Source organism: Paramisgurnus dabryanus, chromosome 4, assembly GCF_030506205.2.
Source record: "Paramisgurnus dabryanus chromosome 4, PD_genome_1.1, whole genome shotgun sequence".
In the NCBI taxonomy this organism is placed as follows: Eukaryota; Metazoa; Chordata; class Actinopteri; order Cypriniformes; family Cobitidae; genus Paramisgurnus; species Paramisgurnus dabryanus.
Window position 1 is genome coordinate 20,160,117 of NC_133340.1, and position 18,587 is coordinate 20,178,703.

Consider the following 18,587-nt stretch of genomic DNA (forward strand, 5'->3'; position numbering starts at 1 on the left):
TTAAAGGTAATTTTTCGTTTTTTGCATTTTTCGGCCATTTCTGATGAAAATTTTAATATAACGCCAAAATAACTTTTTGTTCAGAAGGTAATGCAATGTTCTTCCTATGGTGTTTTCGAGTCGATCGGAATAACGCTCGCAGAGATATTCGCGCATGTTTTTTAAGGGCTGTTTTGCTGCGCAGGGCTAACCGTAAGGCAAAATCTGGCATGTTTGGTATCGTTGGACTCGGCAACTATTCAGGACTCCTAAAAATCAAGTCCCGTCAAAATACGTTGATCACAGCCAAAGTTATAGGTGTAAAAAACATCTGTCTGGCCACTAGGTGGCGCTGCGGCGAAACTGTGCATGCACACTCAGTTCCTGACTGGCATCACAAGTACCAAGTGTCGTGTCAATAGGCCTAAGTTTGACGAAGATACAGCCTAAAATCTGTTTTTTTGAGCTCTACGTAAAATTTGTTGACGCACTATACGACAACGGATTGGTTTATCAAAATTCTTTTAATAACTTTTTGCCGTGAGGGTCTCTAGATGCTACATACCATTTTTCGCGGCAATCGGGTAAAAACTCTAGGACGAGTTCGCAAAAGTAGGTTTTACGAATAATTCAAAATGGTGGAAAAATTTTCATGACGGAAAATGACGTCATAGGGTCCAATCGAATCGTATTGAGCCAAGGAATCAGAGGAAACAAGAATTTCGTTTCTAGGACTTACGGATCAAAAGTTATAAGCAAAAACATAAGTGTAACTTTGGACTGTTGGTGGCGCTAGCGGGTTTGAGATAGAGACTCCAAATTTGCTGTGGGGACACATTGGACTGCCCTCTATCAGTGTGCCAAATTTCATAACTTTCCTACGTACGGTTCTATGGGCTGCCATAGACCGCAATGGCGGAAGAAGAAAAATTTACTAACAGAAACAATTGCCAATATAGCTGCAAGCAGCAATCACCGGGGTCAAGCCGAAAAGGGCACAGAAGGATGTAAAGTTGCGTTTGGATAAGCAGACTGAAGAACTTAGGTAAACCTAATGATTTCAGATGAAAAAAATGCAAAGTAATCAACAAAAATAATCTATGTTCTTGTCTACTGCAACTGTCCTTCGGTTATTGACAATCATGGGACATTAGAGCACTGAAGGACATGTATGTGATGCTTACAGTGGGCAAACATGGGTCACAACATGTTACAACAAGTTAAAAGAGTCAAAAGAGACCATCCCCATGTCTCTGCGATGTTCTGATGCAGAGAAAAAACTCTTGCAAAAACAGTTGATAAGGTATTCTCATTGGTTGCTAGAGAGTAAATGGACATCCACTAGTGATTATAGTCAAAGCCATGAAAGGAATAATCCATGATGACTCATGGTTTTAGATGTGTTGTTGCAGTAGTTTTAGGCCAAAAAAATGCCATATTCTGTCTCAAAACCAGTAGGTGGCGCAATGACAAAATTGTGCATGCAACCTCAGGTCATAACTGTGTTACATCTAGCTAGTTTTATGACTATACACTTTAGTTTAGTGAAGAAACAGTTGTATGACCATAGGGTGGCTTGATTTCAAAGGTTTTATTCAATTATAAGGCCAACTAGTGGTGCAAGCATACAATTTTTTTTGTGTAGCCTCAGACTGTGGTCGTACATCAGCGTATCAAATATGGTGAAAAAATCTCTTTGCGTTACGAAGTTATAACCATTTATGTGTAAAAACAGAAAATTTAAAGGTAATTTTTCGTTTTTTGCAATTTTCGGCCATTTCTGATGAAAATTTTAATACAACGCCAATAGAACTTTTTGTTCAGAAGGTAATGCAATATTCTTCCTATGATGTTTTCGAGTCGATCAGAATTACGCTCGCGGAGATATTCGCGCGTGTTTTTTAAGTGCTGTTTTGCTGCGCAGGGCTAACCGTAAGGCGAAATCTGGCATGTTTGGTAAGGTTGGACTCGGCAACTATTCTGGACTTCAGCGAAACAAGTCCCGTGAAAAAACACAGATCAGAGCCAAAGTTATAAGCATGCACAACATTCGTATGACCACTAGGTGGTGCTGTGACGAAACTCTGCATGCCCCCTCAGATCCTCACTGGCATCACAACTACCAAGTGTGGCGTCAATAGACATAAGATTGGCGAAGATACACACTAAAACCTGTTTTTTGGGCTCTACGTAAAATTTGTTGACGCGCTATACGAAAACGGAATGGTTTATCAAAATTCTTTTAATAACTTTTTGCCCTGAGTGTCTCTAGATGCTACATACCATTTTTCGTGGCAATTGGGCAAAAGCTCTAGGACAAGTTCGCAAAAGTAGGTTTTATGAATAAATCAAAATGGCGGAAAATTTTTCATGACGGAAAATGACGTCATAGGGTCCAATCGAATCGTCTTGAGCCAAGGAATCAGAGGATACAAGAATTTAGTGTCTAGGACTTACGGGTCAGAAGTTATAGGCAAATACATAAGTGCAAATTTGGACTGTTGGTGGCGCTAGCGGGTTAGAGATACAGACTTCAAATTTGCTGTGGAGACTTTTTGGACAGTCCTCTATCAGTGTGCCAAATTTCATAACTTTCCTACGTACGGTTCTATAGGCTGCCATAGACCGCAATGGCGGAGGAAGAAAAAGAAAAAGAAAAAGAAATATAGCTGCAAGCAGCAATACCGGGGTCAAGCCGAAAAGGGCACAGAAGGGTGTAAAATTGAGTTTGGATAAGAATACTAAAGAACCTATGTAAACCTCATTATGTCAAATGAAAAAAACGCAAAAGTAATCAACAAAAATAATCTATGTTATTGTCTACTGCAATCATCCTTCTGTTATTGACAATCCTGGAACATTAGAGCACTGAAGGACATGTGAGTGATGTTTGCAGTGGCATAAAACACAACATGTTACAACAAGTTAAATCAGTCAAAAGAGACCATCCCCATGTCTCTGCGATGTTCTGATGCAGAGAAAAAGCTCTTGCAAAAACAGTTGATAACGTATTCTCATTGGTTGCTAGAGAGTAAATGGACATCCACTAGTGATTATAGTCAAAGCCATGAAAGGAATAATCCATGATGACTCATGGTTTTAGATGTGTTGTTGCAGTAGTTTTAGGCAAAAAAATGCCATATTTCTATCTCAAAACCAGTAGGTGGCGCAATGACAAAATTGTGCATGCAACCTCAGGTCATAACTATGTTACATCTAGCTAGTTTTATGACTATACACTTTAGTTTAGTGAAGAAACAGTTGTATGACCATAGAGTGGCTTGATTTCAAAGGTTTTGTTAAATTATAAGGCCAACTAGTGGTGCAACCATACAATTTTTTTTGTGTAGCCTCAGACTGTGGTCGTACATCAGCGTATCAATTATGGTGAAAAAATCTCTTTGCGTTACGAAGTTATAACCATTTATGTGTAAAAACACAAAATTTAAAGGTAATTTTTTGTTTTTTGCAATTTTCAGCCATTTCTGATGAAAATTTTAATACAATGCCAATAGAACTTTTTGTTCAGAAGGTAATGCAATATTCTTCCTATGATGTTTTCAAGTCGATCAGAATTACGCTCGCGGAGATATTCGCACGTGTTTTTTAAGTGCTGTTTTGCTGCGCAGGGCTAACCGTAAAGCAAAATCTGGCATGTTTGGTAACGTTGGACTCGGCAACTATTCTGGACTTCAGCGAAACAAGTCCCGTGAAAAAACACAGATCAGAGCCAAAGTTATAAGCATGTACAACATTCGTATGACCACCAGGTGGCGCTGTGACGAAACTCTGCATGCCCCCTCAGATCCTCACTGGCATCACATCTACCAAGTGTGGCATCAATAGACATAAGATTGGCGAAGATACACACTAAAACCTGTTTTTTTGCTCTCTACGTAAAATTTGTTGACGCGCTATACGAAAACGGAATGGTTTATCAAAATTCTTTTAATAACTTTTTGCCCTGAGTGTCTCCAGATGCTACATACCGTTTTTCGTGGAAATTGGGCAAAAGCTCTAGGACAAGTTCGCAAAAGTAGGTTTAATGAATAAATCAAAATGGCGGAAAATTTTTCATGACGGAAAATTACGTCATAGGGTCCAATCGAATCGTCTTGAGCCAAGGAATCAGAGGAAGCAAGAATTTTGTTTATAGGACTTATGGATCAGAAGTTATAAGCAAAAACATAAGTGCAACTTTGGACTGTTGGTGGCGCTAGCGGGTTAGAGATTAAGACTCCAAATTTGTTGTGGAGACTTTTTGGACAGTCCTCTATCAGTGTGCAAAATTTCATAACTTTCCTATGTAAGCTGCTATAGGCTGCCATAGACGCAATGGCGGAAGAAAAAGAAAAAGAAAAAGAAAAAGAAAAGGGAAGAATAATAATAAGAAAACTAACGGATACAATAGGGGTCTTCGCCCATTCTGGGCTTGACCCCTAAAAAGAAAAAGAAAAAGAAAAAGAAAACTAACAGAAACAATAGGGGTCTTCGCCCATTCTGGGCTTGACCCCTAAATATAGCTGCAAGCAGCAATGCCGGGGTCAAGCCGAAAAGGGCACAGAAGGATGTAAAGTTGCATTTGGATAAGCAGACTGAAGAACCTAGGTAAACCTAATGATTTCAGATTAAAAAATCTAAAGGTAATCAACAAAAATAATCTATATTCTTGTCTACTGCAACTGTCCTTCGGTTATTGACAATCATGGAACATTAGAGCACTGAAGGACATGTATGTGATGCTTACAGTGGGCAAACATGGGTCACAACATGTTACAACAAGTTAAAAGAGTCAAAAGAGACCATCCCCATGTCTCTGTGATGTTCTGATACAGAGAAAAAGCTCTTGCAAAAACAGTTGATAACGTATTCTCATTGGTTGCTAGAGAGTAAATGGACATCCTCTAGTGATTATAGTCAAAGCCATGAAAGGAATAATCCATGATGACTCATGGTTTTAGATGTGTTGTTGCAGTAGTTTTTGGCAAAAAATGCCATATTCTATCTCAAAACCAGTAGGTGGCGCAATGACAAAAAATTGATTTCAGACAAAACAATATAACAGTTATCAGCAAAAAAGCTGTGTTCTCATTTAGTGAAATCTCTCCCTCTCTTTCGACGAGCATTGATAACTAGAACACTGACGTAAAAATGAGTGGTGCTTGCAGTGGCAATACTCAGCTCTCAAAATGTTACAGTGTTGTTAATGAGTCAAAAGAGCCAACCCCCGTGTCTCTACGATGTTCTGATGCAGAGTTATAGCTCTTGCAAAACGGTTGATAAGGTATTCTCATTGGTTGCTAGGGAGTGAATTGGCAACCACCAGTGATTATAGTCAAAGCCATGAAAGGAATATCCATGATGACTCATGGTTTTAGATGTGCTGTTGCAGTAGATTTATGCAAAAATAGCTATTTTCTATCTCCAAACCACTAGGGGGCGCTATGACAGAATCGTGCATGCAACCTCAGGTCATGACTGCGTTACATCTAGCTAGTTTCATGACTATACACTTTAGTTCGGCAAAGAAATAGTTGTATGACAATAGGGCTTGCTTGATATGAAATATTTTGTTCAATTATAGGGCCACCTAGTAGTTCAGGCATACCATTTTTTTTGTGTGGCCTCAGACTCTGCTCATACATCAGCGTATCAAATCTGGTGAAAAAATCTCTTTTCGTTGCGAAGTTATAACCATTTATGTGTAAAAACCACAAATTATAAAGTTAATTTTTCGTTTTTTGCAATTTTCGGCCATTTCTGATGAAAATTTTAATATAACGCCAATAGAACTTTTTGTTCAGAAGGTAATGCAATGTTCTTCCTATGGTGTTTTCGAGTCGATCGGAATAACGCTGGCGGAGTTATTCGCGCGTGTTTTTTAAGCGCTATTTTTATGCACAGGGCTAACCGTAAGACGAAATCTGGCATGTTTGGTATCGTTGGACTCGGCGACTATTCAGGACTCTTAAAAATCAAGTCCCGTCAAAATACGTTGATCGCAGCCAAAGTTAAAGGTGTATAAAACATCTGTCTGGCCACTAGGTGGCGCAGCGACGAAACTGTGCATGCACACTCAGTTCCTGACTGGCATCACAAGTACCAAGTGTCGTGTCAATAGGCCTAAGTTTGACGAAGATACAGCATAAAATCTGTTTTTTTGCGCTCTACGTAAAATGTGTTGACGCGCTATACAACAACGGATTGATTTATCAAAATTCTTTTAATAACTTTTTGCCGTGAGGGTCTCTAGATGCTACATACCAATTTTTGCGGCAATCGGGTAAAAACTCTAGGACGAGTTCGCAAAAGTAGGTTTTACGAATAATTCAAAATGGCGGAAAAATTTTCATGACGGAAAATGACGTCATAGGGTCCAATCGAATCGGCTTGAGCCAAGGAATCAGAGGAAACAAGAATTTCGTTTCTAGGACTTACGGATCAAAAGTTATAAGCAAAAACATAAGTGCAACTTTGGACTGTTGGTGGCGCTAGCGGGTTTGAGATAGAGACTCCAAATTTTCTGTGGATAATATTTGGACTGTCCTTTATCAGTGTGCCAAATTTCATAACTTTCCTACGTACGGTTCTATGGGCTGCCATAGACCGCAATGGCGGAAGAAGAAGCAGAATAATTATTATAATAATAATAAGAACACTAACAAATACAATAGGGGTCTTCGCCCCTTCGGGGCTTGACCCCTAAATATAGCTGCAAGCAGCAATCACCGGGGTCAAGCCAAAAAGGGCACAGCAGAAAGTAAAGTTGACTTCGGATGAGCAGTTTAAAGTACCTAGGAAAATCTCTTGATTTCAGACAAAACAATATAACAGTTATCAGCAAAAAAGCTGTTCTCATTTAGTGAAATCTCTCCCTCTCTTTCGACGAGCATTGATAACTAGAACACTGACGTAAAAATGAGTGGTGCTTGCAGTGGCAAAACTCAGCTCACAAAATGTTACAGTGGTGTTAATGAGTCAAAAGAGCCCACCCCCGTGTCTCTACGATGTTCTGACGCAGAGATATAGCTCTTGCAAAAACGGTTGATAAGGTATTCTCATTGGTTGCTAGGGAGTGAATTGGCAACCACCAGTGATTATAGTCAAAGCCATGAAAGGAATAATCCATGATGACTCATGGTTTTAGATGTGTTGTTGCAGTAGTTTTAGGCAAAAAATGCCATATTTCTATCTCAAAACCAGTAGGTGGCGCAATGACAAAATTGTGCATGCAACCTCAGGTCATAACTGTGTTACATCTAGCTAGTTTTATGAATATACACTTTAGTTTAGTGAAGAAACAGTTGTATGACCATAGGGTGGCTTGATTTCAAAGGTTTTGTTCAATTATAAGGCCAACTAGTGGTGCAAGCATAAAATTATTTTTGTGTAGCCTCAGACTGTGGTCGTACATCAGCGTATCAAATCTGGTGAAAAAATCTCTTTTCGTTGCGAAGTTATAGCCATTTATGTGTAAAAAATGCAAAATTTAAGGTAATTTTTCGTTTTTTGCATTTTTCGGCAATTTCTGATAAAAATTTTAATGTAACGCCAATAGAACTTTTTGTTCAGAAGGTAATGCAATGTTCTTCCTATGGTGTTTTCAAGTCGATCGGAAAAACGCTCGCGGAGATATTCACGCGTGTTTTTTAAGCGCTATTTTGCTGCGCAGGGTTAACCGTAAGGCGAATTCTGGCATGTTTGGTATCGTTGGACTCGGCAACTATTCAGAACTCCAAAGAAACAAGTCCCGTGAAAATACGTCAATCTGAGCCAAAGTTATAGGCGTTTAAAACATAAGTCTGGCCACTAGGTGGCGCTGCCACGAAATTGTGCATGCACACTCAGTTCCTCACTGTCATCTCAAGTACCAAGTGTCGTGTCAATAGGCCTAAGTTTGACGAAGATACAGCCTAAAATCTGTTATTTTGCGCTCTACGTAAAATTCGTTGACGCGCTATACGACAACGGATTGGTTTATCTAAATTCTTTTAATAACTTTTTGCCTTGAGTGTCTCTAGATGCTGCATACCGATTTTCGTGGCAATCGGGCAAAAACTCTAGGACGAGTTCGCAAAAGTAGGTTTTACGAATAATTCAAAATGGCGGAAAAATTTTCATGACGGAAAATGACGTCATAGGGTCTAATCGAATCGGCTTGAGCCAAGGAATCAGAGGAGACAAGAATTTCGTTTCTAGGACTTACGGATCAGAAGTTATAAGCAAAAACGTAAGTGCAACTTTGGACTGTTGGTGGCGCTAGCAGGCTTGAGATAGAAACTCCAAATTTGCTGTGGATATTATTTGGACTGTCCTCTGTCAGTGTGCCAAATTTCATAACTTTCCTATGTACGGTTCTAGGGGCTGCCATAGACCGCAATGGCGGAGGAATAATAATAATTATTATAATAATAATAATAAAAAGAATATAGCTGCAAGCAGCAATCACCGGGGTCAAGCCAAAAAGGGCACAGAAGAAAGTAAAGTTGAATTCGGATGATCAGTTTAAAGAACCTAAGAAAATCTCTTGATTTCAGACTAAGTAATATAACAGTTATCAGCAAAAAGCTTTGTTTTCATTCAGTGTAATCTCTCCCTCTCTTCTCGAGGAGCATTGACAACTAGAACACTGAAGAAAATGTGAGTGGTGCTTGCAGTGGCAATTCTCAGCTCACAAAATGTTACAGTGGTGTTAATGAGTCAAAAGAGACCACCCCCATGTCTCTACGATGTTCTGATGCAGAGATATAGCTCTTGTAAAAAGGATTGATAAGGTATCCTTATTGGTTGCTAAGGAATTAATTGGCATGCACCAATGAAAGCCATGAAAGGAATAATACATGATGACCCAAGATTTTAGATGTACTGTTGGAGTAGTTTTAGGCAAAAATACCATATTTCTATCTCAAAACCACTAGGTGGCGCAATGACAAAGTTGTGCATGCAACCTCAGTTCATAACTGTGTTACATCTAGCTAGTTTTATGACTATACACTTTAGTTTAGTGAAGAAACAGTTGTATGACCATAGGGTGGCTTGATTTCAAAGGTTTTGTTCATTTATAAGGCCAACTAGTGGTGCAAGCATACCATTTTTTTTGTGTAGCCTCAGACTGTGGTCGTACATCAGCGTATCAAATATGGTGAAAAAATCTCTTTGCGTTACGAAGTTATAACCATTTATGTGTAAAAACTGAAAATTTAAAGGTAATTTTTCGTTTTTTGCAATTTTCGGCCATTTCTGATGAAAATTTTAATATAACGCCAATAGAACTTTTTGTTCAGAAGGTAATGCAATATTCTTCCTATGGTGTTTTCGAGTCGATCAGAATTACGCTCGCGGAGATATTCGCGCGTGTTTTTTAAGTGCTGTTTTGCTGCGCAGGGCTAACCGTAAGGCGAAATCTGGCATGTTTGGTAACGTTGGACTCGGCAACTTTTCTGGACTTCAGCGAAACAAGTCCCGTTAAAAAACACAGATCATAGCCAAAGTTATAAGCATGTACAACATTCGTATGACCACTAGGTGGTGCTGTGACGAAACTCTGCATGCCCCCTCAGATCCTCACTGGCATCACAACTACCAAGTTTGGCGTCAATAGACATAAGATTGGCGAAGATACACACTAAAACCTGTTTTTTTGGACTCTACGTAAAATTTGTTGACGCGTTATACGAAAACGGAATGGTTTATCAAAATTCTTTTAATAACTTTTTGCCCTGAGTGTCTCTAGATGCTACATACCGTTTTTCATGGCAATTGGGCAAAAGCTCTAGGACAAGTTCGCAAAAGTAGGTTTTATGAATAAATCAAAATGGCGGAAAATTTTTCATGACGGAAAATCGAATCGTCTTGAGCCAAGGAATCAGAGGATACAAGAATTTAGTGTCTAGGACTTACGGGTCAGAAGTTATAAGCAAATACATAAGTGCAAATTTGGACTGTTGGTGGCGCTAGCGGGTTAGAGATACAGACTTCAAATTTGCTGTGGAGACTTTTTGGACAGTCCTCTATCAGTGTGCCAAATTTCATAACTTTCCTATGTACGCTGCTATAGGCTGCCATAGACCGCAATGGCGGAGGAAGAAAAAGAAAAAGAAAAAAAAGAAAAAGAAAACTAACAGATACAATAGGGGTCTTCGCCCATTCTGGGCTTGACCCCTAATAATAATAAGAAAACTAACGGATACAATAGGGGTCTTCGCCCATTCTGGGCTTGACCCCTAAATATAGCTGCAAGCAGCAATCACCGGGGTCAAGCCAAAAAGGCACAGCAGAAAGTAAAGTTGACTTCGGATGAGCAGTTTAAAAAACCTAGGAAAATCTCTTGATTTCAGACAAAACAATATAACAGTTATCAGCAAAAAAGCGGTGTTCTCATTTAGTGACAATTCTCCCTCTCTTTCAACGAGCATTGATAACTAGAACACTGAAGTAAAAATGAGTGGTGCTTGCAGTGGCAATACTCAGCTCTAAAAATGTTACAGTGGTGTTAATGAGTCAAAAGAGCCCACCCCCATGTCTCTACGATGTTCTGACGCAGAGATATAGCTCTTGCAAAAACGGTTGATAAGGTATTCTCATTGGTTGCTAGGGAGTGAATTGGCAACCACAAGTGATTATAGTCAAAGCCATGAAAGGAATAATCCATGATGACTCATGGTTTTAGATGTGTTGTTGCAGTAGTTTTAGGCAAAAAATGCCATATTTCTATCTCAAAACCAGTAGGTGGCGCTATGACAAAATTGTGCATGCAACCTCAGGTCATAACTGTGTTACATCTAGCTAGTTTTATGACTATACACTTTAGTTTAGTGAAAAAACAGTTGTATTACCATAGGGTGGCTTGATTTCAAATGTTTTGTTCAATTATAAGGCCAACTAGTGGTGCAAGCATACATTTTTTTTGTGTAGCCTCAGACTGTGGTCGTACATCAGCGTATCAAATCAGGTGAAAAAATCTCTTTTTGTTGCGAAGTTATAACCATTTATGTGTAAAAAATGCAAAATTTACAGGTAATTTTTCGTTTTTTGCATTTTTCGGCCATTTCTGATGAAAATTTTAATATAACGCCAATAGAACTTTTTGTTCAGAAGGTAATGCAATGTTCTTTCTATGGTGTTTTCGAGTCGATCGGAATAACGCTCGCAGAGATATTCGCACGTGTTTTTTAAGTGCTATTTTGCTGCACAGGGCTAACCGTATGACGAAACCTGGCATGTTTGGTATCGTTGGACTCGACGACTACTCAGGACTCCAAAAAATCAAGTCCCGTGAAAATACTTTTATCGCAGCCAAAGTTATAGGCGTATAGAACATTCGTCTGACCACTAGGTGGCGCTGCAACGAAACTGTGCATGCACCCTCAGTTCCTGACTGGCATCTCAAGTACCAAGTGTCGTGTCAATAGGCCTAAGTTTGGCGAAGATACAGCCTAAAATCTGTTATTGTGCGCTCTACCTAAAATTTGTTGACGCACTATACGACAACGGATTGGTTTATCGAAATTCTTTTAATAACTTTTTGCCTTGAGTGTCTCTAGATGCTGCATACCAATTTTTAAGGCAAACGGGCAAAAACTCTAGGACAAGTTCGCAAAAGTAGGTTTAACGAATAATTCAAAATGGCGGAAAAATTTTCATGACGGAAAATGACGTCATAGGGTCCTATTGAATCGTCTTGAGCCAAGGAATCAGAGGAAACAAGAATTTCATTTCTGGGACTTACGGTTCAGAAGTTATAAGACAAAACGTAAGTGCAACTTTGGACTGTTGGTGGCGCTAGTGGGCTTGAGATAGAGACTCCAAATTTGCTGTGGATATTATTTGGACTGTCCTCTATCAGTGTGCCAAATTTCATAACTTTCCTACGTACGGTTCTATGGGCTGCCATAGACCGCAATGGCGGAAGAAGAAAAATTTACTAACAGAAACAATTGCCAATATAGCTGCAAGCAGCAATCACCGGGGTCAAGCCGAAAAGGGCACAGAAGGATGTAAAGTTGCGTTTGGATAAGCAGACTGAAGAACTTAGGTAAACCTAATGATTTCAGATGAAAAAATGCAAAGTAATCAACAAAAATAATCTATGTTCTTGTCTACTGCAACTGTCCTTCGGTTATTGACAATCATGGGACATTAGAGCACTGAAGGACATGTATGTGATGCTTACAGTGGGCAAACATGGGTCACAACATGTTACAACAAGTTAAAAGAGTCAAAAAAGACCATCCCCATGTCTCTGCGATGTTCTGATGCAGAGAAAAAACTCTTGCAAAAACAGTTGATAAGGTATTCTCATTGGTTGCTAGAGAGTAAATGGACATCCACTAGTGATTATAGTCAAAGCCATGAAAGGAATAATCCATGATGACTCATGGTTTTAGATGTGTTGTTGCAGTAGTTTTAGGACAAAAAAATGCCATATTCTGTCTCAAAACCAGTAGGTGGCGCAATGACAAAATTCGTGCATGCAACCTCAGGTCATAACTGTGTTACATCTTGCTAGTTTTATGACTATACACTTTAGTTTAGTGAAGAAACAGTTGTATGACCATAGGGTGGCTTGATTTCAAAGGTTTTATTCAATTATAAGGCCAACTAGTGGTGCAAGCATACAATTTTTTTTGTGTAGCCTCAGACTGTGGTCGTACATCAGCGTATCAAATATGGTGAAAAAATCTCTTTGCGTTACGAAGTTATAACCATTTATGTGTAAAAACAGAAAATTTAAAGGTAATTTTTCGTTTTTTGCAATTTTCGGCCATTTCTGATGAAAATTTTAATACAACGCCAATAGAACTTTTTGTTCAGAAGGTAATGCAATATTCTTCCTATGATGTTTTCGAGTCGATCAGAATTACGCTCGCGGAGATATTCGCGCATGTTTTTTAAGTGCTGTTTTGCTGCGCAGGGCTAACCGTAAGGCGAAATCTGGCATGTTTGGTAAGGTTGGACTCGGCAACTATTCTGGACTTCAGCGAAACAAGTCCCGTGAAAAAACACAGATCAGAGCCAAAGTTATAAGCATGCACAACATTCGTATGACCACTAGGTGGTGCTGTGACGAAACTCTGCATGCCCCCTCAGATCCTCACTGGCATCACAACTACCAAGTGTGGCGTCAATAGACATAAGATTGGCGAAGATACACACTAAAACCTGTTTTTTGGGCTCTACGTAAAATTTGTTGACGCGCTATACGAAAACGGAATGGTTTATCAAAATTCTTTTAATAACTTTTTGCCCTGAGTGTCTCTAGATGCTACATACCATTTTTCGTGGCAATTGGGCAAAAGCTCTAGGACAAGTTCGCAAAAGTAGGTTTTATGAATAAATCAAAATGGCGGAAAATTTTTCATGACGGAAAATGACGTCATAGGGTCCAATCGAATCGTCTTGAGCCAAGAAATCAGAGGATACAAGAATTTAGTGTCTAGGACTTACGGGTCAGAAGTTATAGGCAAATACATAAGTGCAAATTTGGACTGTTGGTGGCGCTAGCGGGTTAGAGATACAGACTTCAAATTTGCTGTGGAGACTTTTTGGACAGTCCTCTATCAGTGTGCCAAATTTCATAACTTTCCTACGTACGGTTCTATAGGCTGCCATAGACCGCAATGGCGGAGGAAGAAAAAGAAAAAGAAAAAGAAAAAGAAAAAGAAAAAGAAAACTAACAGAAACAATAGGGGTCTTCGCCCATTCTGGGCTTGACCCCTAAATATAGCTGCAAGCAGCAATGCCGGGGTCAAGCCAAAAAGGGCACAGAAGAAAGTAAAGTTGAATTCGGATGAGCAGTTTAAAGAACCTAGGAAAATCTCATGATTTCAGACAAAACAATATAATAGTTATCAGCAAAAAAGCTGTGTTCTCATTTAGTGAAATCTCTCCCTCTCTTTCGACAAGCATTGATAACTAGAACACTGAAGTAAAACTGAGTGGTGCTTGCAGTGGCAATTTTCAGCTCACAAAATGTTACAGTGGTGTTAATGAGTCAAAAGAGACCACCCCCATGTCTCAACAATGTTCTGATGCAGAGATATAGCTTTTGTAAAAACGGTTGATAAGGTATTCTAATAGGTTGCTAGGGAGTTAATTGGCAACCACCAGTGATTATAGTCAAAGCCATGAAAGGAATAATACATGATGACCCAAGATTTTAGATGTACTGTTGCAGTAGTTTTAGGCAAAAAATGCCATATTTCTATCTCAAAACCAGTAGGTGGCGCAATGACAAAATTGTGCATGCAACCTCAGGTCATAACTGTGTTACATCTAGCTAGTTTTATGACTACACACTTTAGTTTAGTGAAGAAACAGTTGTATAACCATAGGGTGGCTTGATTTCAAAGGTTTTGTTCAACTATAAGGCCAACTAGTGGTGCAAGCATACAATTTTTTTTGTGTAGCCTCAGACTGTGGTCGTACATCAGCGTATCAAATCTGGTGAAAAAATCTCTTTTCGTTGCAAAGTTATAACCATTTATGTGTAAAAAACACAAAATTTAAAGGTAATTTTTCGTTTTTTGCAATTTTCGGCCATTTCTGATGAAAATTTTAATATAACGCCAATAGAACTTTTTGTTCAGAAGGTAATGCAATGTTCTTCCTATGGTGTTTTCGAGTCGATCAGAATAACGCTCGCGGAGTTATTTGCGCGTGTTTTTTAAGCGCTGTTTTGCTGTGCAGGGCTAACCGTATGACGAAACCTGGCATGTTTGGTATCGTTGGACTCGACGACTACTCAGGACTCCAAAAAATCAAGTCCCGTGAAAATACTTTTATCGCAGCCAAAGTTATAGGCGTATAAAACGTTCGTCTGGCCACTAGGTGGCGCTGCAACGAAACTGTGCATGCACCCTCAGTTCCTGACTGGCATCTCAAGTACCAAGTGTCGTGTCAATAGGCCTAAGTTTGGCGAAGATACAGCCAAAAATCTGTTATTGTGCGCTCTACCTAAAATTCGTTGACGCGCTATACGACAACGGATTGGTTTATCGAAATTCTTTTAATAACTTTTTGCCTTGAGTGTCTCTAGATGCTGCATACCGATTTTTGAGGCAAACGGGCAAAAACTCTAGGACGAGTTCGCAAAAGTAGGTTTAACGAAAAATTCAAAATGGCAGAAAAATTTTCATGACGGAAAATGACGTCATAGGGTCCTATCGAATCGTCTTGAGCCAAGGAATCAGAGGAAACAAGAATTTCATTTCTGGGACTTACGGTTCAGAAGTTATAAGACAAAACGTAAGTGCAACTTTGGACTGTTGGTGGCGCTAGTGGGCTTGAGATAGAGACTCCAAATTTGCTGTGGATATTATTTGGACTGTCCTCTATCAGTGTGCCAAATTTCATAACTTTCCTACGTACGGTTCTATGGGCTGCCATAGACCGCAATGGCGGAAGAAGAAAAATTTACTAACAGAAACAATTGCCAATATAGCTGCAAGCAGCAATCACCGGGGTCAAGCCAAAAAGGGCACAGCAGAAAGTAAAGTTGACTTCGGATGAGCAGTTTAAAGTACCTAGGAAAATCTCTTGATTTCAGACAAAACAATATAACAGTTATCAGCAAAAAAGCTGTTCTCATTTAGTGAAATCTCTCCCTCTCTTTCGTCGAGCATTGATAACTAGAACACTGCTCACAAAATGTAACAGTGGTGTTAATGAGTCAAAAGAGCCCACCCCCATGTCTCTGCGATGTTCTGATGCAGAGAAAAAGCTCTTGCAAAAACAGTTGATAACGTATTCTCATTGGTTGCTAGAGAGTAAATGGACATCCACTAGTGATTATAGTCAAAGCCATGAAAGGAATAATCCATGATGACTCATGGTTTTAGATGTGTTGTTGCAGTAGTTTTAGGCAAAAAAATGCCATATTCTATCTCAAAACCAGTAGGTGGCGCAATGACAAAATTGTGCATGCAACCTCAGGTCATAACTGTGTTACATCTAGCTAGTTATATGACTATACACTTTAGTTTAGTGAAGAAACAGTTGTATGACCATAGGGTGGCTTGATTTCAAAGGTTTTGTTAAATTATAAGGCCAACTAGTGGTGCAACCATACAATTTTTTTTGTGTAGCCTCAGACTGTGGTCGTACATCAGCGTATCAAATATGGTGAAAAAATCTCTTTGCGTTACGAAGTTATAACCATTTATGTGTAAAAACACAAAATTTAAAGGTAATTTTTCGTTTTTTGCAATTTTCAGCCATTTCTGATGAAAATTTTAATACAATGCCAATAGAACTTTTTGTTCAGAAGGTAATGCAATGTTCTTCCTATGGTGTTTTCGAGTCGATCAGAATTACGCTCGCGGAGATATTCGCGTGTGTTTTTTAAGTGCTGTTTTGCTATGCAGGGCTAACCGTAAGACGAAATCTGGCATGTTTGGTAACGTTGGACTCGGCAACTATTCTGGACTTCAGCGAAACAAGTCCCGTGAAAAAACACAGATCAGAGCCAAAGTTATAAGCATGTACAACATTCGTATGACCACTAGGTGGCGCTGTGACGAAACTCTGCATGCCCCCTCAGATCCTCACTGGCATCACATCTACCAAGTGTGGCATCAATAGACATAAGATTGGCGAAGATACACACTAAAACCTGTTTTTTTGCTCTCTACTTAAAAATTGTTGACGCGCTATACGAAAACGGAATGGTTTATCAAAATTCTTTTAATAACTTTTTGCCCTGAGTGTCTCCAGATGCTACATACCGTTTTTCGTGGAAATTGGGCAAAAGCTCTAGGACAAGTTCGCAAAAGTAGGTTTTATGAATAAATCAAAATGGCGGAAAATTTTTCATGACGGAAAACGACGTCATAGGGTCCAATCGAATCGTCTTGAGCCAAGGAATCAGAGGATTCAAGAATTTAGTGTCTAGGACTTACGGGTCAGAAGTTATAAGCAAATACATAAGTGCAAATTTGGACTGTTGGTGGCGCTAGCGGGTTAGAGACACAGACTTCAAATTTGCTGTGGAGACTTTTTGGACAGTCCTCTATCAGTGTGCCAAATTTCATAACTTTCCTACGTACGGTTCTATAGGCTGCCATAGACCGCAATGGCGGAGGAAGAAAAAGAAAAAGAAAAAGAAAAAGAAATATAGCTGCAAGCAGCAATCACCGGGGTCAAGCCAAAAAAGGCACAGCAGAAAGAAAAGTTGACTTTGGATGAGCAGTTTAAAGAACCTAGGAAAATCTCTTGATTTCAGACAAAACAATATAACAGTTATCAGCAAAAAAGCTGTGTTCTCATTTAGTGAAATCTCTCCCTCTCTTTTGACGAGCATTGATAACTAGAACACTGAAGTAAAAATGAGTGGTGCTTGCAGTGGCAATACTGAGCTCACAAAATGTTACAGTGGTGTTAATGAGTCAAAAGAGCCCACCCCCATGTCTCTACGATGTTCTGACACAAAGATATAGCTCTTGCAAAAACGGTTGATATAGTATTCTCATTTGTTGCTAGGGAGTGAATTGGCAACCCCCAGTGATTATAGTCAAAGCCATGAAAAAAATAATCCATGATGACTGGTTTTAGATGTGTTGTTGCAGTAGGTTTAGGCAAAAAATGCCATTTTCTATCTCAAAACGAGTAGGTGGCACAATGACAAAATTTGTGCATGCAACCTCAGATCATTACTGTGTTACATCTAGCTAGTTTTATGACTATACACTTTAGTTTAGTGAATAAACAGTTGTATGACCGTAGGGTGGCTTGATTTCAAATGTTATGTTCAATTATAAGGCCAACTAGTGGTGCAAGCATCCAATTTTTTTTTTGTGTAGCCTCAGACTGTGGTCTTAAATCAGCGTATCAAATATGGTGAAAAAATATCTTTGCGTTACGAAGTTATAACCATTTATGTGTAAAAAAACAGAAAATTTAAAGGTAATTTTTAGTTTTTTGCAATTTTCTGCCATTTCTGATGAAAATTTTAAAATAACGCCAATAGAACTTTTTGTTCAGAAGGTAATGCAATGTTCTTCCTATGGTGTTTTCGAGTCGATCGGAATAATGCTCGCGGAGATATTCGTGTGTGTTTTTTAAGTGCTATTTTGATGCACAGGGCTAACCGTAAGGCGAATCCTAGCATGTTTGGTATCGTTGGACTCGGCAACTATTCAAAACTTGAAGGAAACAAGTCCCATGAAAATATGTTGATCACAGCCAAAGGTATAAGCGTATAAGCCATTCGTCTGGCCAATAGGTGGCGCTGCAACGAAACTGTGCAAGCACATTCAGTTCCTGACTGGCATCTCAAGTACCAAGTGTTGTGCCAATAGGCTTAAGTTTGGCGAAGATACAGCCTAAAATCTGTTTTTTGTGCTCTATGTAAAATTCGTTGATGCGCTATACGACAACTGATTAGTTTATCGAAATTCTTTTAATAACTTTTTGCCTTGAGTGTCTCTAGATGCTGCATACCGATTTTTGTGGCAATCGGGTAAAAACTCTAGGACGAGTTCGCAAAAGTAGGTTTTATGAATAATTCAAAATAGCGGAAAAATTTTCATGACGGAAAATGACGTCATAGGGTCCTATCGAATCGTCTTGAGCCAAGGAATCAGATGAAACAAGAATTTTGTTTCTAGGAC